This window comes from Ictidomys tridecemlineatus, chromosome 2, assembly GCF_052094955.1.
Source record: "Ictidomys tridecemlineatus isolate mIctTri1 chromosome 2, mIctTri1.hap1, whole genome shotgun sequence".
Lineage (NCBI taxonomy): Eukaryota > Metazoa > Chordata > Mammalia > Rodentia > Sciuridae > Ictidomys > Ictidomys tridecemlineatus.
In genome coordinates, this window is record NC_135478.1 from 207,963,391 (window position 1) to 207,969,962 (window position 6,572).

A 6,572-nucleotide genomic window follows, 5' to 3' on the forward strand; every position below is an offset into this window, starting at 1 on the left:
ATTTTGACATTTCTGAGATAAGCCCCATTTAGTGGTGATTTATCATCCATTTTATATATTGCTAGATTCAATTTGCCAAAAAAAATGTTAAGGATTTTTGAATTAATGTTCATGAGAATATTGGCATACAGTTTTCTTTTCCTGTAATGCCTTTTTTTTTGTAACTAAATAATGCTGGCCTTATAAAATGTATTGGGAAGTATCTCCTCCTCTTCCATTTCTAGGAGACTTTGGGATCATTTATTCCTGAGATGTTTGGTAGAATTCACCAATGAAATCTCGTCTTAGGCTTGGGATTTCTTCATGGGAATGTTTTTGACTATGAGTTCAATTTATTGGTTAGATATAAGGATATTCAGTGTATCTCTCCTTGAATGAGTTTCATTTGTTTGTATTTTTCAAGGAATTTGTTTATTTCATTAAAGTGATTAGATTTATTGGTGTAAAGTTGTCCATAAAATTTCCCTTTCACCTTTTAAATGTCTGAGGATCTGCAGTATTCTCTATTTATTTATTTTTCAGTGCTGAGGATCAAATCCAGGACTTCATGCATGCTAGGCAAGTCCTCTACCACTGAGATACACTTCCAATACCTCTTTTCTTCTTGATAGTAGTAATTTTCTTTTTATTTCTCCTGATTAGTCCAACTAGTTTTGTTAATTTTATTGATTTTTTTAAGGAATTAGCTTTTATTTTCATTGATTTTTTTATATTGAGTTCCTGTTTTCTTTTTCATCACTTTTCTATTATTTCCTTTCTTCTGTTTACTTTGCTCAAGTTAAAATTGTGGATTTACCTTTTTTTTCTCTAAGTTTTTGCTTCAGTTACTCTGAGGTCTAGTGTCATATTGTCACAAGTTTATACATTTTTAGGATTCTCTTTTTCTTTTTCTGGTAAATTGGTTCCATTTTTTTATTGTGAAGTCTTTCTTTATCCATGGTAGTATTCCTTGTTCTGAAAAATTTTAAATGTCAATTATGCTTTTCTGCTCTTTAAATTATCTTGATATAGGTATTTTATTTTTCAATAAAATTATTATTGAGATATAATTTACATGTAATTCACCTATTAAAATATATAATTCAATGTTTTTTTAGTATATTCACAGAGTTGTATAATTATCACCACTATCAATTTAGAATATTTTCCAGCTCCATAAAATCCCTGTATCCATTTGTAATCACTCCCTTCTGTTTCTCCTTCAACTCCAGACAACTACTAATCTACTTTCTGTCACTAGAGATTTGCCTCTTCCAGTTGTTTTATAGAAATGGAATCATACAAAGTATGTTCTTTTGTGATTGACTTCTTTCACTTGGCATATTTTCAACATGTATCCATATCATATTATCCATCATTCCTTCAATCCCTGTTTTAAATTTTTTTTTTGTAGTTGTAGATGGACAGAATGTCTTTATTTTATTTGTTTATTTTTATGTGGTGCTAAGGATCGAACCCAGTGCCTCACACTGTGCACGCTGAGCTACAGCCCCAGCTCCCTTTAATCCCTTTTATTGCTGTGTAATATTTCATTGTACAGATAGTCCACATTTTGTTGATCCACTTATCAGTTCATGAACATTCAGTGGATTTGACTTAAAGGACTTGAACATTCTTGAGAAGCAGTGTTGTGGGACAGAGATAGTGGAAATGGGGGTGGACTGAGTGATAGATGGGAACTAACCCTTCTATGTTCATTTCAGAGAAATGAAACAGTCAAAGAGATAAGTAAATCCTGGGTCTGGCTTTCTTCATGTTTCAGTCTTTCCTGTTTGGTGCCATGTTAAATTCCCCACTGTTCAGACCACAGATGAGAAAGTCTCTGACATACCAACTTCCGTTCAGTGAAATCTTTTCAAATAAATAATATAATTCGACTGAAGAATTTTCTTTTTTAAATATTTTTTAGTTGTAAATGGATATTTATTTATTTATTTACCTATTTACATGCGGTGCTGAGGCTCGAACCCAAGGCCTTATACATGCCAGGAAAGTGCGCTACCACTAAGCCACAACTCCAGCCCCTCAACTGAAGAATTTTCAGTGGATGAAATGCCTAGTATGGATCTCACCAGTCTTTTAGCTGCTACCCCCCACACGAGAGGATGTTTTATTTGGAAGTGTTTTTTTGTTTTAGTTTAAAGTTAGGGTAGGGGCTGAGGTTGTAGCTCAGTGGTAGAGTGCTTGCCTAGCATGTTCAAGGACCTGGGTTCGATCCTTAGCACCACATAAAAATAAATAAAAGAAAGGTATTGTGTCCAACTGCAACTAAAAAATAAAAATTTTAAAAAGAATAAAGTTAAGGTCATTCTTTGCAGACTGTAGAGTTTTTGTTGTTGTTGTTGTTTTTTCTTCATTATCTTGAAGTTAACTGTGGAACCACTGGTTCTTTTTTTCCAGACAACATGAGCAGACCTTGACTCAGGATCATTCCCCTTTGATTTCAACCAAACCTTGGGTGCTGACAATGCCCACTTCCTATACAGCTGGTGCACACAGAGCAAAGAGGGAGGAATGAACTCCCAGGCAGGAGCACTCCTGGGAGGGTAGTCTCAGGGATGACTAGGATCAGACAGAGTGGGCCTCCCACAGTGCACCGGGGAGCTGCCCAATGACTCAGATGATAAACTACAGGATATAATTTCCAGGGGGTAGAAGGAAGGGACAGCGAGCCCAGACATTCTTTTAATTACAGCAGCTGAGAAAGAATTTTAAAGGTTTCAAATCTAGGGTTCACAATTTATCTTTGCTTTCCAGCTAGTTCAGATACTCTTTGCTCCTTATCTGGGCTATCGCAATAGCTTCTAAACCAGTACCTCTTTTTCAGGATCTTTATTCTCCTCCAGTACCAAATCTCCTTGACGGGCAAAGATGGCAGTCTCCTGCCCCACACTCCCTAAAGGTACAAAAGTCATGTTTGCTTGCAGAATAGAAATGGAAAGTAAAGACTAAGAAGCACACTTTCACTTGCCTTCACACCCTCATTTCTCTTCTCCTGTGAATTTAGAGACCAAATAACAACTGAGGGAAGAAGGGGGTATAAGATAATAGGGAGGAATAGGGACTGCAAGGTGGCTCCTCCTTAAGGTATTTAAATTTAAATCTAAAACCAACCAACCTATAAAACAAATCTTCCTGCAGACATTTCTTCCTGGACTGTCAATTTTCTACTTCTAGGTCTTTCCAGGCATTTCAAATATATATATATATATACATAGACACAGATATTAGATAACATGGTACATACATGTTTTTACACAAGCAGGATTGCAATATACATAGTTTAATTTTTTTTTTTTTTAGTTGTTGATGGACGTTTATTTTATTTATTTTTATTTGGTGCGGTCGATCGAACCCAGTGCCTCACACATGCTAGGCAAGCGCTCTACCACTGTGCCACAACCCCAGCCCATACATACAGTTTTAAACTTAGCTTTTTCATGTAACATTGAGAAGCTTTCCATATTAGATTACTTTGTATTAAATACTGGATCATAAATTGTATCCTATAGATGGACATTAAGGTTATTTCTAGTTTAGAAAAAAAAATTCCAAATACTGCAGCATTGTTCATCCTTGGACACATGTCAGGGAGTATACACATGGGATAATTTGCAAAGTGGGATTGCTGGGTCAGTTTTGATAACCACTGCCAAAACACCCTCCAAAAAAGTTGTATCTATTGAATTCTACCAACAGTGTTCCTCTGTTTAATTTTGAACTTTTTTCCCCTTATGTGTCTCATTAGTTATTCCCATCAGAATAGCTGCCCTCTTTTCCCTGGGCCAGAGTGAATTACCCACAGTAAGTTTCTTTACTCTGTTTATTGAAGAACTACAGGAACATAAATATGTTTTGCCTACATAAAGTTAATGGCCTGTGGTAAAGAATGTAGACTTTTAAGCAGCCTTCCATGTCGTTTGGCTGGGGAAACACTGGATTAGTGTGCTAGACACCTGGCATGGGTTTGAAGGAAAGAGGTGGGCCTTCTTGGGCCGCGCTCGCCAAGTTGGACCACAGCCTCCAAGGCCTACCCCTTTCCTCTTGCTTAATGTACACATCACCATGTCTGTGCTCAACTGTTTCTCCTCTCTAGGGAGGTACTGGAGCCTGGGGGATGGGAATGTACTCTCCCTTCATGGAGTCTAATTTTCCCATTTAGACTACCGGTGGGGCTGGAACTTTCTTTGGGTACTGAGATATACCACCATAAGCTTATGTGCCTCTTCCATCTCTCATATCATCTTGGTGAAAGTCTTTCTCCTTAGCCCAGTGGCCAAGCCTCCTGCCTGTCAGGCACAAAGGAATGCTTGGAATGGTGTGGGCATTTTAAACCTGATGGCTTCTAAGAAACTGAGCCTCTTGTAGTACAATATTTTGCTAACAAATATTTTTGCAAAAGCTAGATAGTATTTCTCTGGTTCTAGCAACTTGCTTATTCTTCAATCACGGGATCTCTGCCTACCATCTTGTTTCCCTACCATTCTTCTGATTCCCTGACAGATCCTCATCTCTTTGAAATTCCCACAGAATTTCCATCATGGATGCATTATATCACTTTTCACATTGCTTGTTGTCAGCTAGATGTTTATCTCTACTCTGAACTGGAAACTAGTTGAAGTTCTTAACAACACCAGTAAGAGTGATAATAGAGGGCTTCCTATGTGCTGGGCACTCTATTGAGTGTTTTACATATGTTAAATCATCTAGATTTCACATATCCTTCACAATATCTTGATATTGCCATCTCTGGCAACTTCTTGAAAAGTCTATATTGATTTTCAACTTAGATTCCTCTTGTCCCACTTCTCCAGAAGCTTAAATTTTTTTTTTATTTAATTTATTTATTTGTATGCAGTGCTGAGGATTGAACTCAGGGCTCACACATGCCAGGCAAGCACTGTACCACAACTCCAGCCCCTCCAGAAGCTTTTTGTAAAAAAAAAAAAAAAAAAGTATTGGTTTACAATACATCAGTCCCTTAGCAAACATACTCATAACATTTATATAATAAGGACATGATATAGAATAATAAAAGGATTGTCTTTTCATTTAGCCTGACATCAAGAATATTTATTTGGCTTTATATGCCATTAGTTTAAATTAGAACACTTTATTTCCATCTACTAGACTAAAATAGCTATGTGCTTTCCCCTTAAAAGATAAATTAATTCTGTAAGCATTTATACTTTCAAGAAATGATCTGTGATTTTTCAAATATCATTTTAATTCTACCATACTTTTCAATAAATGGATAAACATGAGGCGATAGATCTGGATTCATATCCTGACTCCACAATTTACAAGCCCTACAATCTTGGCTAAGCTCCTTAATCTGCCAAAGCCTTTTCAGCTGTCTTGTTGGCAAAATTAGTATAATAACAGTTCTTCTTTTGTACGGTAATCACCAGAAGTAACTAATATACACGAGGAGTTGGGTGCAGTGTCTGGCATCAAGTGATCAACAAACATTTGCTGTTCATTCTTCTCACCATGATAAAATGTTAGGTTGAGAAAAGGGACACAGAAATCAATGACACTGTCCCTTTTCTCAAGGAGCTCAGTCATATGGTAGAAGAGACAAGGTAGACCTGCAAACATCACTGTAAAACAGCATAAGTGCAACTGTGTAAGTGTGTCCAAGGGACAAAGTGCACAGGGAAGGAGATGTTCTTTCTGTAGAAGATTTCCTGGAAGTCATGTAAGAGAACATTAGGAATTTTTTAGGTAGCCAAAGCAGGGAAGGATATTTGGTCAGGGAAAAGGGCATGAAAATGTGGAGAAAGAAAACTGGATGGTGTTTTGGGAGGAACTAGAATTAGTAACATGAAGTCAAATTATGAAGTTTTGGGGGATGGACAAGATGGAAGGAATGAAAGAGAAGATTCTGGAGGAAGGCAAGGGCCAGATTTTGAAGTGTTTTGCATATCAAGATAAAAAGGTTGAATTTAAAGTCAGTAGAAAGTTTTAGAAAAGAGGTGTGCTCAGGTTTGCATTTTGGAAAAATCACTGCCCAGAGTGTGAATGATGAACTAGAAAGGTGTCATGGTGGAGAGCCAATCAGGAAGCAACAGTCCAGATGAGAGATAAAGAGGCTTGAAGAAGTGCAGATGGCAGTAGAATTGGAGGGCAGCAAGAGGAGTTCAAGAGAGACTTGGGAGGTCAGATGAAAAGGACCAGGAAGATTGAAATCACTGACAGCCTGAACTCTGGGTCTCATTCCATCATGCCCTGAGTTCTGGCGATCTTGTGTGGGAAACTTGAGTGGATGGTAGTGCCATTAGTCAAGACAGAGAATACTGAAGGAAGCAAAGATTCTGGAGACAGGGGTCAGTTTGTGGTGTGGCAAAGAGCAGGTGGAGAAAAGGTGGTGAATTTTACCTAGCCATTGTCGAGTTATGAAAGTTTGTGTGTTGTCATGTGAAGATAAAGAGAAGGCAGGCAAATAATTCCGATCTATAGTGTGGGGGAAGAGGGTAGGGCTGGGGATTAAAAAATAAATGATAGTCTTGAGGTAACTATGAAATTAGTGTAATGGGTGAGGTAGGGGAGGTTCACCAGGATCTCTCCCT